This window comes from Macrobrachium rosenbergii, chromosome 11, assembly GCF_040412425.1.
Source record: "Macrobrachium rosenbergii isolate ZJJX-2024 chromosome 11, ASM4041242v1, whole genome shotgun sequence".
Classification (NCBI taxonomy): domain Eukaryota; kingdom Metazoa; phylum Arthropoda; class Malacostraca; order Decapoda; family Palaemonidae; genus Macrobrachium; species Macrobrachium rosenbergii.
The window spans coordinates 13587135-13603670 of record NC_089751.1 but is presented as its reverse complement, the minus strand read 5'-3'; the positions used below and the strand labels follow the sequence as shown (position 1 = coordinate 13603670).

The 16536-nt window shown below is 36.2% G+C and overlaps 1 protein-coding gene across 2 annotated transcripts in view; it reads left to right on the top strand.

Annotated features, from left to right (window-relative positions):
• The first annotated feature begins 711 nt into the window (after positions 1 to 711).
• The window catches only part of LOC136843164 (leucine-rich repeat-containing protein 63-like), a 73356-nt gene continuing 57531 nt past the window's right edge, over positions 712 to 16536 (top strand). The window contains exon 1 of one of the 2 annotated variants that reach the window (XM_067111221.1): positions 712 to 833. The gene's annotated coding sequence lies outside the window, so the exon portion shown is untranslated. The remainder of the gene's footprint in view (positions 834 to 16536) is intronic. The other variant, XM_067111222.1, reaches the window with a different exon arrangement.

The following is a 16536-nucleotide window of genomic DNA, read 5'->3' as shown; positions in this document are numbered from 1 at the left end:
TGTCGTCGAAAATTCAGATGATTCTCGTATGAACTGTTCTGTACATTCTGAAAAGATAAGTCCTCTGTTTCTATAACATTATCATTTATGTAAAAAGTAATGATGATAACGATAATGAAACCTGTCAGCATTCATATCCTTAAAGTAGCAGATGGGATATCATGACCCTTCATGTTTCTGGTCAGTCGAGCCATACACAGATTTGTTGGTTTTTGTCCATCGAGAAACGTCACAAAACCCAGTTTTGAGTTGCTTTTCTCAATATGGGGCAACGAATCATACGTCTCTTTCAGCTCTTGTGAGGGGGGAAGGTGGGGTTTGAGGGAGAGGGAGGGACGGCGATGCACTGATCGGCCTGGAGGACGTGAGAGGCGTGAACAGAATGAGTCACGCTTCCTACCTATGGCAACTCTCCAAGTCCGAGAGCTACCTGACCAAGTTGCACGCATGCCCTGAGTGACGTCATCTGCATTCAGACCCCTTGCTTCTACACTTGGAACAAAAGATGCTTTAATATCTTCGTAGTTGACGACTGTGTCAATAATTTTCAACGAAAACGAAGGTTTAACTGGCTAAATGCTGTTCACTGTTAGGCAGCACAACGCGAAATCTCACTGATTACGGAGATTAAAATATACTGGTAATGACTTCAGCCCCGAACACATTTTCGAATTTCCCTCTTAGAGTTTCTGTTACATGATGGAGGCCACCAGACCAATCCCGCTTCAGTCAATTGTAAGGTTGAGCGGTGAGCAGGAGTGTGGCGGAATTGGCGGTGTTCCTTTGTGTGTCTTTGACATCTGGTTTTGGATATTATCTCTCAGCTAATTCAGGTAAATGGATTCTTTACTTAGATTTTGGAAAGATGTTTCCACAATTCTTGGTTGTTTTAATTTAAAGTATACTGGAAAAATACTGAAATTGGAATAACAATAATAATATCTTGAAATTTTTTCTCATGTTCAATTCGCACTCAGTACTGATGAATAACCAATGTGAAAATATACCGTGTACATCTGATGTAAACAGCCTTTGTAACCTTACACGTTTTTCACTTGCGTATTACATATGGAGAGATTATTCAAAGTCATTCATCTTTAGCTTTATTACATTCATAATCATAGCTTAACATCTATTACCAAAATGTTAATTTCGCAGCATCATTTTAGGCTTTTAGGTTGAGAGAAAAATCAATTCGACGGTCAAGTTGTAAACAAATGTCTCATTTCACAGAACTGATGATGATAAACATTAGCTTGTAAGTTTTGTAAATCAAACTGAGGAAGTCTTGTTGACAATAAGCCTTTCTGAATATAACACACCTTTGATTAACTCATAATAACAATATATATATTATAGTGAGATGTTCCTACCACTAAGGGTACGTTAGAAGGTGCAATAATATTACTGATAAAAAAGGGTATTAATAATAGCTAAGGTTAACAATTATGGTCGAGTGCTTGAAATGAAAGAACAGATTTTCGCAAAATGCACCGCTAACGTAACACATGTCTGTTGCTACAATTACCAGAAAATTTTGACATTTTTTCCTGTTTATCTTTTATTTCTTTGTGCAAAAGAGACAAAATTAAAAGGAGACGCCCTCGTTGCATACTTATATTTTATATTAGATGTAAGATTATATTCCAGAGAATATCTTAAAATTCTCATTTCCTTGAAGATCAGGTTTCTGCAATAAAAGAGTCCTACTGCAATGCCAATCATAAGAAACGTTGGGGAAACCTGAGTCTAGAACATGACCGAACGATGCCTTTCGTTCGTTCTCTCAATAACCTTATGGAAGCTCTTCAGTAATGATTTACAATGAATGGCACTTTCTCTCTCTCTCTCTCTCTCTCTCTCTCTCTCTCTCTCTCTCTCTCTCTCTCTCTCTCTCTTCTCTTTACAGTAACTGCAAATTTCCAAGACAAGCCAGAGCCTCTTTAGTATTTGTTATTTCTTGAACATCTGATGTCATATTTCGAGTGTAAAACGACGGTCTTCTTTCTGATAATTTTAGGTTTTCTGGTTTTTCTGTTAAATGATTCATGTGAAAAGAGCTGTTCTAAGTACACGATAAAAACAAGCATCGCCAAGACAAAAAGAATTTTCACTATGCTCTGCGTATTCTTAGAACACGAAGAGAAAGCTCATTATTTTATTATATGCAGATAATTTCCTATGAATGAAAAAAAGGTCCAACATGACAGAAACAGAAATTTCCCTTGCCAAAATTTCAAACTTCTATCGACCATTTCTGACCATCTTCAGTTGTTGCATTTTCTAAAACCAATACGCACTTCACATAATGGAGGTTCATAATGTAGAACCAGCACTGTAAAACAAAATAACATAACGATGAACGCAGTAAAGCACCTGACATGAATCCATCGTTAAAAATGAGGTAAGAAGAGGGAAGAGATAAAGTTGTAGAGAAACAGAACAAGAACTGAATAGACCTTCTAAAGTCATTGTCGGCAAAATCTCAAAATATATCGATACACAATTCAAGAAAACCTACAAGTACAAACAGCCAGTTTATTTAGTTCTAATTGCAGTAGTGGATGGTCAGGGGATTGAAATTTGATGAAATGACCATACTTCTCAAATACTGAAGATCTAATGAAGAAAGGAGAAGAGAGGTTGAAGGGCTGGCCATTCCTCTATTTCATGGTCTCTTCAGTCTAGGTAGGGCTTATTAGCCTCCTAAAGATCTGAAACGCATTTTAGAAAAAGGCTGCCATACAGTCTGTTCCATAGTTTACAGTCAGGGAAATAGAAAGATCGCCAGCACTGCCAAGTTAGTATACGACATCTAATCAAATAAAGGACGCTGGAGTTACACAGAACACTTAACGCCTTTATTCTAAGGGAAATTACCAAAGTCAGTAGCAATAGCTCTCTATTCCAATAAATGCTATGGGAAACAGCAAAATAGCATATATTCCAACAATAGTCTGAATTATAAACTCAATTATGAAACGGAACACACTAAACAGGTTTTTATTCATCTCAGAATTATAAAGCTCCGGAATGTTGCCGACACTCCACCCAGACAGAAGAACAGCATTTCAACAATGGTAGAACAAAACTGAAGCCTTTGGTATTCAGATCTCCATTATTCTAGCATTGGAAACCCTAATGAACAATATCGAATTTTCAGTAACTATCCGAAGTGGTCTGTTGTGAACGAAAAAGACTGGGTTATAAGGTACCAACAAGTCAGATTTTCAAGATTATCAAGTTTAATTCTACACAAAGTCAGGTATAAATGAGATAGATTAACATGTTATTAATCAATTTTCGAGATCGGTGAATTAAAAAGCCTTATCTTTGCTGGAATTTAACTTCATAGCTAACCCACTTTCTTTCCGTCCGGATTTGTTAACGCTGCCAACCACTTCATTTCTGTTTTCGGTGAGCTATTAATTGCGATAAGCACTCCAAATCGCCATACTTTTCTATCTAGTTCTTAAGGAAAGCCACTGTATCATTAGGAAAGCATTAAAACAACAATCCTTAGGACGCTGGCCTTTGCAACGCCTAGTCACTATAAACAGTGGCAACGTCTAATTTTTGATGGTAGCTGTTTAGAAAATCATCCAAGAAGATCAAATTCACAAGCTCAAACAAATAAGTTACAAAATTCCAAATATATGTCAATTTATGTATGAGCTGAAATGGACATATTTCGTAGAAGAGTGAGTTAATGATACCGCACTATCGTGAGTGGGTTCGATTCCCACCATGTAAATAAAGTATCCCTTATTAATTGCCCACCTTAATTTAAGGCATGTAGTGATAACCGTATTCAAAGAGGGTGCCCAAATCGAGAGGCCTTTTTTGGGTATTACACACACACAACTCGTGTATGTATATACATATATACATACATATATATATATATATATATATATATATATATATATATATATATATATATATATATATATAACGTGTATGTACGCAAATACATGAGTGACACGCAATACTGCGATACCTTAATGGTCTATGAGTCTATTTCACCTTAAGTAAAATGAAACTGAATTCGACATACACATGCAGGCATGAGTATAATAGATTTATCTCCCGCTTTGTGGCCAAGTTATATATTAACTTTAAACTTCATTAATGCTTTGACCATTAAACAGTTTCCTGTAAGAGCGATGACTTTGGATACAAACAATGCAAAAGTAACTTCCACAGTCTTCTTTTGACTGCTAAGAAAAGAAGATTCACCATCATCGTGTTGATCCCATTTACCCATTTTCTATATTCGTCTCTATCTTGGATGTCGTCTCACACTGTCTGTACACCAGAATCATTTCATTCTAAGACGTTAACCAACCCGACACTTCCAATTAATAATAAAAATCTTTGCCACATATCCCCGTGTTTCTCACTGAACGACCAAAAACACCCCGAAAGACTGATCCATCTCGTGTGCGTTAACCTCGCCACATCGTTTTAGCCCCATATTCTAAAAGTCCAACACTCCCTTCCCAACATATAACATGTAAACAATCCTTCTGAAGAGTTTTCCGTTCTAATACATCAACCACACTGACTCCCTCGAAGAAGCGTAGGTTAACAGTCCCTTCATTGTGTACTGTACATCGCATATTTATCAGGTGGCCGCTTTCCCTACAGTCCTCACCTTTTCCGGAACCCTCGCCGCCTTGTATTACCCTCTCTTATGATTCGCCTCTTCTTTCATTGTATCAACATTGCCATACATCTTGGAGGAATGACAATAAGGGACTCGGATAGGTATTTGGAACTAAATGTCGCACCAACCGGTAGAGCGAGAGGAGAGAGCAATCTTGAATAGGTGAGGTGAGGATTCGTGGGACGATTTGAAGCAAATGCTCGCGTCGCATATAAGTTGTCAACACTGCATGCAAAAGTTATGTGATTTTAGGAAACTGTTTAAGATGATAAAAAAGACATATATAAAAAACATTATTGTGCTGAAGCTTCCTTATGGAAGTGAGATGATGTTGACTGAATTAAGGGAACGAGGTTGTGATTAATTATGTTCATGCGTGTTTGCATGTGCGATATGCTTGTTAATTTACGAATGTTTAAAGAGTCAGAAACCTATTAATTTGAAAAGATGTAGTGAAGAGCTTAGCATAGGTGAAAAGATGGACGGGTGCTTTTAACGGCACGTAAGATCAAAAGAAGGTTCAAGAACAAGTTGCAGGCGAATGGTCCAAAATTCGACGGCTTCAGGAGGGAGAAAGGACAGACAGCGAGTACGTTTAAGGAACTATAACGAAGAGGACTTAGTATTCAGGAAGGACGAGTCCCGGAAAATTAACCATGAACTCTGACATACCTATAAGGGACCAAAGTAGTAGTGATGAGGCTTATATGCAACAATACACAGCGATTTTAGGGTTTTGGAAATTTTCTGCACTAGTGTCCATAACTGAATGTGCTCTTTGAGGATGGATTTGGCTATCTACTGCTCCTTCTAAAAACATCCCCTTGTAGGGAAAAAAGATTACTGTCGGAAAAAAAAATCTGTTTCTTTTATCTCATGTTTAAATTGCTTTCAGAGCTTGTTTCTGACTTTATAAATCTGTCGCCTGTACGCTGAAAAAAAGACATTCAAAAACTGCCCTGAAAAATCAATGGTACACATACAGACCGAAACTGTAATGTCTCACATATCATATCGCATCCGCCATTTCACGTCCCTGATCTTTTATTTAGTTGAGTGAAAATGAAACGACTCGATTCTCGTTGCTTAGTAAATAATGCTACACTCTGGATTATCTCCAAAAATGTAGATGGTTAGATTTCCTGCTTAACACTAAAAAAATTACAGCTAAATCGACGGCATTAACACTGAATGGAAATGCGATTAGCTGATTACACTCAGTTGTGGTGTTATTCATAAGAGGAAGAAGGCTTTTCTTACGACAAAAATGAATGGGCTTGATGTTCATTTATAATTCTTTGTATGGTAAACTTCCCACTTGTCGCTTGACTGAGCTATGGCAGCATATTCTCGTGGACAAAAACCGCATATCTGAAGCAGACCTGTTAACAAAAGATGAACCACATCATACGAAATTCACCACCAACTACGAAGAAAATTCATTCATAAGAGCCCAATCATATAGTCTGGATTATCGTGAATGTCGTCAACATTACCATGTGTTATAGAGGATTTCTGGAGTGCCCCTCTGGCACCATTTCTCGTCCGTGTTTTGGTGTCTCTTCAATATCTCTCCCTGCTCGCCTTCGCAGACGATTTAGCAAGTGCTTTGGGCAATTGCCTCGGCTGTTTGCTTCGAAAGATCATCTAGTCCTTGTATTCTGGATGCTTATGGAAGGATTTGTTTACTAGTCGAAGGTCTTGAGAAACTTTAAAAATTTAAAGAGAAAACCACATTCAGTAAGTTGTTATGTCTCTATCATTCCGCAATTACAGTTTCTCTGCGGTTGCTCATTAAGTAAGCAAAGTCAAAGGTTTGTAAAGATGGAAAATGTCATACTTCGACACCAAGAAATTATCATACCTGTGTGTCATGAAATTACCGTGCCTCCACTTATCAGAGATTCTGACTTTATGGTTTGATTTGAGGAAATGGAGACTGTTTAGTAAAGAATTAAAAGATAGAGAGGCTATTTATTAAAACACAGTACTGAACCGTTAACCTCGTGAACATGAAAAGACACAACAAAGGCACTCTACATCGTATTTTTATGTTCTAATAATATTAATGCTTACACAGTGATATTGCTTCAGGAGTTTTTCTAGAACCAGTCAGCTTGTCCACGCTTGGTTAATAAAATCCAGTGATTGGGATGACACTATTTTAAAACAGATATTGAAATTTCTACTCGTTTGAAAATGGGATTGAGCCAGAAAGAAAAGACTCTGTTTACATAAGGTATCAAAGGGAAATGAGTGATTCTGCATAGAAAGACAGGTGCTCTCTCGAGGTTCTTGAACGTATCAAAACCCATGTGGTTATTCAATCGATGTGAAATTACCTTGTAATTGAACGTATCACTTGTTATTAAAGTGATACATTTCACATGATGTTTATGCGTATCATAATACAATCTGGTATTTCAGACACATAGCAGTCAGCACAGCTGTTCACATTATTGTAAATCACTGCTTACGCTGTCTTCATGTTAGAGACTTCATTCATGAGTGAAATTATAAAGTACTCTTGGCAAAGACAGTCTGGCTGCGTACTTTATTAAGAAAGTGGAGACGGATATATGACAAGCAACGTAGAGAACGGAGGCTTTGAGAAGTTCCGTGTTAAAGAAGGAAAACAGAAAACTTAAAACCGTCTATAAACTATCCGAAATTCGATGCTAGGACAATTTTAATATGGCTATCATAACAATGATAGCAGATAAAGTCAACATATCATATTAAGGCATATTATGACAATTATTCTTATCGTTCATCCTCCGAGGATTGACTTTAATCCTGTCCTTCACCTTCCATCCCCTTGATTGCTTTATTTACCATCTATCATTCTCTTTCCCATACTATTTTGTCCTTTAATTTTTCCTTCCATTACATCTTATCTTTCGCAGGTTTAACCCTTCAGTCTTTCCATCCCTCGTACTTCTGTTCACATTTTCACTTCATCCTTTGCCTTTTGACTTGATCCATTAACCATTATCCTTTATTCGCAATCCCTTTTAGTGACGGATGTGAAAATTCGGCATGGGGTATTTCTGTTCAAAAACTCTAAAAGACAAAGTTGCACTTCTCCTAACCAAAGTACCCTCGCAGACGCTTGGATTCGAAAGTGTACACATGCAATGACGTACGTTGAACAGTCGCAAGGATGGGCAGCAATAGTTTAATTGGATGCTCAATCAGTCTGAAAGTTCGTTCAGAGGACAGATGGGAGGAATAATTTAGATTTTTCTTCTTTTCCCCTCTTGTGCTATCCTTCAATGATGTTAAAACACCAGGTTTGAAAAAAAAAAAGTAAATGGGAGAATGAGGATAGATTTGTAAGGGTTTTGAGCATAAAGGACGTATACGTAATGATAATATTCATTTAGAAATGCTATTCAAATTTACATGAAAAAATGATTGCCGCTGATTGTTAATTCTTGGAATAGTAAAGTTTTCGCTCGCCAAATACGCTGCTGACATTTCAAAGCAAACAGACCCTTACAGAGCTTCATAGTTCAACCTATATAGATATTATTCAAAATCGGTCCATTTCTAGGGAAGAGCCGCATCTCTATCGTTTCACCGTCCATAATTCCATAATTTCTCATGGAAGCAACTCTCTCTCTCTCTCTCTCTCTCTCTCTCTCTCTCTCTCTCTCTCTCTCTCTCTCTCTCTCTTCAGATCTCAATCGTCACAGCGTGAAATTTATTTCCCTATTTCCTTCATTTCCAATTTACCCCTTCAGTGTTCAGTGGGTCCACTTGACTATTCTCAGCGGATGAATGGAACTAAGAAGTGAAATGGCTCCCAAAAGAAAAATATTTTCTCCTTCTTTGCCTGTAGTCCAAGCGATGCTTATTAGAAGTCGGTCTCTTCGGAATATGTAAAAGGAATTTCCTTTCAGAGTGAGACCTACTCAAAGCCATTTACCAAACTCGGTTTAAGTAATGAAGGTCAACAGTCTTGTCAGACTTGGTGAAGAAAAACCTACCGAGTTAATTTGAGTACCTTTTATTTTGTAAGTATTTTTGAGTGAAATAGTAGACGTCAAGTTGTTCTAATTTGAATAATAAACTTGAATAACAAAGTACATCGACATTAAATCACTTTACAACGAGCATTTCCTTAAAACAAAGGAAAGTGAAAGCTCTATTCTAATACAATTGCAATTAAAAATGAGTTTGCCTTGACAAAACTGTACCGTTATCAATAACTTAGCCTTACAATTCTGCCATCCAGTTTCACATTATAGGCTTTTGTGGCTTATTACCTAACACTGCAATACAAACGAGGATAAATACGAAATATGAACAAGATTTATAAATAAATCAATTAGAGGATGACGTTCAACTATGACTGAGAAAAACTGGCAATGTGCGACCTTAATTTGTTTCCAATCGACGTTGAAATTACCTGTTCATGTACTCTGTTGTTCCAGTTTGTTAGCAAAGATTTATTGTTGATTTAGATCCATCAAAGTAATATACATTGCAGGGGCTGTTGTGAATTTGCTGAGGAATAAATGAACAGGCTTCACACGTTTGCTTTCATATTTAATCACTAAGCAGGTAGTTTGAAATTAAAATGAAATAATTAATGGACGACAAAACTTCCACCGTACACAATATTAAGATTATGCCTTAGTTACATCAATTGCTCTCTTTCCCTTTCTCAAAATTTAACACAGTCCTGGAAAACACATTCATTCCTACGTTCTCATTTCGCAGACTACTAAACCGTGGAGAACGCGTTCTAAATTGTACGAATGTTAACAACAGCTATGATGTGTGTGTGTATGTATGTATGTATGTATGTATATATATATATATATATATATATATATATATATATATATATATATATATATACATACTGTATACAGAAAGAGAATATACTGTGCATCAGTTTAGCTGGCTACTAAATCGTGGAAAAAGCACTCTACATTGTACGTATATTAACAACAGCTGCGATGTATAAATCAAACTATCAAGTTTTCTATAGTCGTTAACCGCGAATATTATTGCAACATCCTGTATAGCTGTTAAATGAGAACTTAGGAATGAATGACTTTTCCAGGACCATGTTAAATTTTGAGAAGGGAAAAGAGTGCAACTGATGTAACTAAAGGCATAATCTTAATATCGTGTACGGTTGAAGTTTTGTCGTCCATTAACAATTTCAATTGAATTTCAAACTATCTGCTTAGCGATTAAACATGAAAACAAATGTGTGAAGCCTGTTAATTTATCCCGCGGCAAATTCACAACAGCCCCTGCAATATATATAACTTTGACGGATCTAAATCAACAATGAACCTTTGCTGGCAAACTGGAACGACAGAGTACATGCCCAGCTAATTTAGACGTCGACTTGAAACAAATTAAGGTCGCACTTTGCCAATTTTTCTCAGTCATGGTTGAACGTCATCCGCTAATTGATTTATTAATACATTTTTATTTAAATTTCGTATTTATCCTCGTTTTCTATAATCGGTAACGCTTGTATTCCACTGTTAGGTAATAAGCCACAAAAGCCTTTAAAAGTGAATGGATTGCAGAGTTGTATGGCCGTAATGGTTACGGCAGCCTCCATCTAACCAGCCTGTGTAGTTTTCGAATCACACTCTGAAGGGAAAGTTTCTTCACGCACTTTTCCCTTGAAATCAAAGGTTTACACAGTTTTAACTGTATCCAAAAATGTGTAAGTTTGAGAAATCAAAAGGTAATTGCGACTCCTAAAAACGCACACAAATATATATATATATATATATATATATATATATATATATATATATATATATATATATATATATATATATATGTGTGTGTATATATATATATATATATATATATATATATATATATATATATATATATATATATATATATATATTTATATATATATACATCATATATGTGTATATGTGTGTACATATATGTGTATGTATATATATATGTGTGTGTGTACAAACACACGCACCTATATATATATATATATATATGCATATGTACTTACATAACACACATACACATATATATACGTGTGTGTGTTTTTAGGAGTCACAACTGCCTTTTGATTTCTCAAAATTCTTACATTTTTGGATACAGTTAAAACTGTGTAAACCTTGAATTCAAGAGAAAAGTACGTAAAGAAACTTTCCTTTCAGGGTGTGATTCGAAAACTACACAGGCTGGTTAGATGGAGGCTGCCGTAACCTCTACGACGAAAGAGATGACCAATGGCAGTACATTAATGGTAGTTAACAAGGCAGCACCATAATTGAAGGTCGAGAAAAGAGCTAAATCAGGCAAAGTGAATAATCGTCCAAATGCGGAAAAGAACAGTATTGGAGGCGACTGATAACAAGGAACGGCAATCTGAAGAGGAGATAATTGAAACCACTGGGAACTTTGTAAAGAGTTGAAATTTTCGAAATAGAAAGAGACAGTAAAAGTGAAAGGGATATCTTGTCGAGATTTGGATAAAGAGCAGACTGAGAATAAAACTGAGAGTAGTGTAGCAGTGTGCAGAGAGTATCAGGAAGAGAAAAATACCTTGTAAGTAAGAAACTGAATGAATGAATAACAATGTCTATAAAAGCAGAGAGAACAGGAGGTGAATCTACTTCTGAAAATGAAGCAAATAACAAAGTATACGGAAAACAAAATGAGACGAAATCAATCGAGAAAAACCCACCAAACAAAAATTAAAGCATTTAACCAAAAATGCATCGAGGTGGGTTAAGGGAAAACCGACGTAAGTGGAACCATTCAGCCTAGAGAGAGAGAGAGAGAGAGAGAGAGAGAGAGAGAGAGAGAGAGAGAGAGAGAGAGAGAGAGAGAGAGAGAGAGAGAGCTGACAGATGAAAGCAAAGCATTTGGTCTCGAGAGGAAACAGCCAGTCAAAGAAGAAAATGAAAACCAAAAAGTGAGGCTCTTAACCAAAAACAGGAAAACAGCCAGACTGAAGGTAAAACAAGAGTTTAATCTAGAAGGGAAACACTCCGCAAGAAACAAATGGTAGGTCTGGAAGGGAAACGCTTCCTCTTCTCACTGACTCAACCCCACAAGGGAAAGAGACGCCTGTCTGGATGGTGGTATTGGCAGTTCCATAACTTGCACCCAGATTGCTTAATCCAGCTCTGTATACTCTCACACGAGTTTTGTGAAATATTATTATTATATATATATATATATATATATATATATATATATATATATATATATATATATATATATATATATACATATTACATATACATACATACATATATATTGTCACGATGCGTACCAAGTACCTGGTTATTACACAACTAATCTCAAATTTCAATAATATACCCAACTTCAGCCAGATACTTGAACTCTCACCCAACTTCAGCCAGATACTTGAACTCTCATAACAATAAGATTTACGACTGAGTACTCTAAAGGTAACAGTGATCCCTAAAAAACTCATTAATCACATGAGAAATCAAACTAAGTTTATCAAAAGAATTGTGACGGTAAAACTAAAGGAACAAAACATGTTTATCACTTTACCTTATGCACACAATTAATCCTATTCACTGGTGGTCAATAAATGAAACACTGTTTTTAAAAATTTTAAATACAAAAATTTATTGTTAAATTCAAAATTTATAATTTACAATCTGAAAAATTTACTATTACTTGAAAACAACATAAAATTTAATTAACTCTTGAATTAAATTATTAAACAAAATTAAATCACAAAACTTTAATTTATCAAGGAATTAAGTTAAGCAAAATTTAAACTATCAAGAATTATTCAAAGTTTGAAAAGAAAATCTTAATAAATGAATATTAAATCAAGTATGCAATGTTAAATTATTAAGAAATATTTAAAATGCTAAGCAAATAAATGTTAAATCAGCAACAAAAATCAAGAGATTGCAAACACAAGAACACACAAAAATACACAAAAGGTTTATCAATAAAATAATTTCAATAAGGCAAAATTTCTCTCAAATACACCTTATTATATCATGGTAATAATAATTAAAATTCACTTTACCTTACACAAGCTTGTGAAAACCTTTGTAAAATCCCTTTGCAGCTTCTTGAATTCACAAAACACACTTTTTTACCGGGCACCGTTACAAATTAAATAATTTTACTAAATTCAGATCTCAAAAGCTATATTTAATACTACTGACAACACATATTTTACGTTAATAATTACTCTTTAAGAAATACAGAGAGAGAGAGAGAGAGAGAGAGAGAGAGAGAGAGAGAGAGAGAGAACAGTCTCTGAAATAAGAATGAATCAATTTTTGGATTTCAGTAGAAATTCAACAGTCATATGACGTCATTAAGGCATTTTGGGTGCGAGATACAAAAATTCTTCTATAAAAAGGGAGCTGACGTTACTTCTGGCAAAAAGTTTTGAACGCAATCTTACAAAACATGACGCAACTGCCATGTGGTTCTGTGCAATACTTGTCCATGTCTCTCAAAACAGCATATGTGACCAGTCATGTATGTAACATTACAAAACCTTCGTTTTTTCTCATATGAGACAAAGCTTTTACAGAAATCTTTACATGATCAAACAGAGGGCAACTGTTATTCCCACCCTATCATCGCATGAATTAAAACAAAGCGAAAAATCCAACACAACACGCTTCTCTTATCTGAACTGATGCCAGCTGAAGTGAAACAAACCCTTCGCTAGCACACATGTTCCTCATTTACTGCACTTTTGAGATCTGGTATCACCACATACGATATTTCAACAATCATTATTATTACCCATAATACATGATAAATGAAAGAATAAATGTATCAAAATTATAGGATGATATACATATTACAAGGCAACATCATGGAAATATGTATATATATACATATAAACATGTGTATATATATATATATATAATTTAATTTATATATATATATATATATATATATATATAAAATATATTATGCCTTTCATTTAGCATAGACAGATTGATCTGATGACATCATTTCAAGAATTTCTTTCTTAAAAAAAAAAAAATTTTGGACATAAAACATAATAGCTTATATTTCAAGAAAAAAAAAATTAAAGCAGCACATCTTCAAACCCATAAAAATACGAGTATAATAAACTAAGAAAATATCAACTGGTCACTGAAGTGAGAAAAATCGTTTTGTAAATAAAACTGTGACAGGATGATATTTTCTGCTCTTCTTTCTCCGTTCTATGAAAGCAACCCCTTCTCAGTTCCCCAGGAAAAAAAAATATTCCTCGATGTTTTCATTGTTTATCAGGCGCTCAGAGGAAAGTGCATGTTACAAAATGGCTGAATGAAGAGCTAATCTGGAACAGAAAGAAGCAATCATCAGAGATTAAAATGACAGACTATCATAACACGTCGGTGGACTTCACGATTATTCCTTGAGCTTAGGATTTATCATGATATCTCAACCAGTTTCTAGAAAATGTACTTACAGCGACCATTCATACGAAATCAGTACCGCTTAACGAAGAATAATAATCAGATCAAACAGCTGTGCCCTATTTCTCAAAAGGAAAAAAAAGTTACAGAATCTTACAACTGCGTTTTCATATGCTAGTTTATTTTGGAATGAGTCACGTAAAAATTCAGATTCATGTTCTTACATTTCCACACTTTCTGCGAATTGCTGTGTTCGTATTGAGCGTCTGCAGCAAGTGAGTTCCGCCACACATTCCTGGCGACAGTTCAATTTTCATTCGCGACTGAGGCGCATGCTCATTTCAGACACCATTAACTTAACGAATAACCTTACCCCAATGCTAGGGGAAAAGGGTAAAATTTCTTACATATTTTCATGACTTCAGAATAAGAGTACAAGGTCTTCCATAGATGGCATTAATAATGGGGTTATGAATTTCTCTTTTGTTAATATTGCGCTTGAAACGTCCACCGTTTTCTCTTATCTCCTAGATAGTTTTAGCTAATTAGTAACATCTTTCAAACCCTCCCTCCCCTGCCTTCTCTCTCTCTCTCTCTCTCTCTCTCTCTCTCTCTCTCTCTCTCTCTCTCTCTCTCTCTCTCTCTCTCTCTCTCTCTCGTGATTACCCTAAAACCCGCCTTTATTTCCACAATTCCATTATTCATAGGAGGACAAAAAAAAAAAAGAGACGCCTAATAATTCTCAAAAGGGGGGACTCCTTTCACCAAGAGGACGACATGAGACCCAGTAGTAAGTCCGGCATTATATTCAACTCTATGACCTCCGCGCAAGCCGCACATTTCCCCTACGAAGCGGGATTTGGGTCGAGGGGAGGGAAAGTAGGTCAGACGAGACTATTGCATAAAATCTTTTATTCACAATATCAACAGCCTGTGCAAGAAACAATACAACTTAGACTGGTGCTTTGATTGATTGATTTATAGACTCTAGGCATACATGCCAAGCACTGGGGCAACTAAGGCCATTCAGCGCTGAAACAAATTGACAGTAAAAGTTTGAAAGTTGTAACAGGAGGAAAACCTCGCAATTGCACTATGAATCAACTGTTAGGAGAAACTGGGCACTAAGACAGAAGAAAGAGAATATGAACGGAGGTACAGTAAAAGGAATAATGAGAGCAGTTGCAGCTAGGGGCCGAAGGGACGCTGCAAACCCCTAAGTAATGCCTACATTGCACCGCATGAGGTGGACTGATGGCCCTACCCCCTACGGGGACTAGCGCTTTGGAAGACTTGCGTGCAATGTCACACAAGACTGCTTTTTTTTTTTTATTAAAAGTCCAATAAGACGAGTAACCCAATGACTTTCTCCAGGTTTGATAAATAATAGACAGCAGAATACTGGAAAACGGAGGTAGTGACAGCATTCCAAAACCTGGAAAAGAGGGGAACCAAAGCCTACCGAAACACGGGTTTCGAGTCTTAGAGCAGGGGATGGCTTCACCTGAAAATAAAACTTTCACTGCCAATTTCATCTTTCGACCACTGAATCAAGAATAAACCTCATTTGTTAGAAGTTTTCCAAGCGTCGGCTTCTTTTTAAACATACACGAGATGGCTTACTGGCAGCTTATTTACCCCCTGGGCGCGATCCTCCAACACCTTTACTTGTTCAACTCTCACCTAATAGAAGTCAAGCCATATCCGTGCCAGCACCACTGCCCTTTCAGCAGGCCATTTCGAGATCTTCCTCCCCTTCTAAACAGGACATCTCAGTTATACTCCCTCTGTTCAACAACCTACCCTAAGCGCACATCATTTCACATTACATTAGCCCATCCTTTCGCCCACAAAAACCTTTTTACCGAATCATATATTGGGTCTCATATAGGATGAAGAGAATTAGACTAACATCCACATTAAAATCATTCTATAATTTTATTTTCTGGAATTCTACAGAGGAAAAAAGTACGACTATTGTTGGATACAATGGAACAAACACATATCATTTTGGAGCACTGCATTCCACCAACACCTCCGCAGCCCTCAGTCAGGAGCGCCTCTGTCTTTGGACACTGAGCACTGGTAACCCAAGTGACAGGCACTACCTAAGGCAGAAATGTCCAGGTCGTACTCATTTAGTATTACCTCGGTGACCAATCCCACGCTGCTTTACACTGTATACGAAACAGCAGATGCCATAAAAGTTTTCTGCTTAGGGGTTTCTTCCTTGATTCAATGATTAAAGGATGGAAAAAGAACGTCTAATGATATATTTGCCTCTGAAACTACCCCCAGTTAGAGGAAATGATAATTTTCACTACTCCATCTTTCTGGTTTCCATTTGCCCTCATAATATTACTCTTACTTTCGTTAACTCTCAACTCTCTCTTACAAATACACGGACAAACGTTTTCACTACTGGTTGCAGTCTCTCTTCACTATGCCCAGTTGGCACTGCCTCGTCTA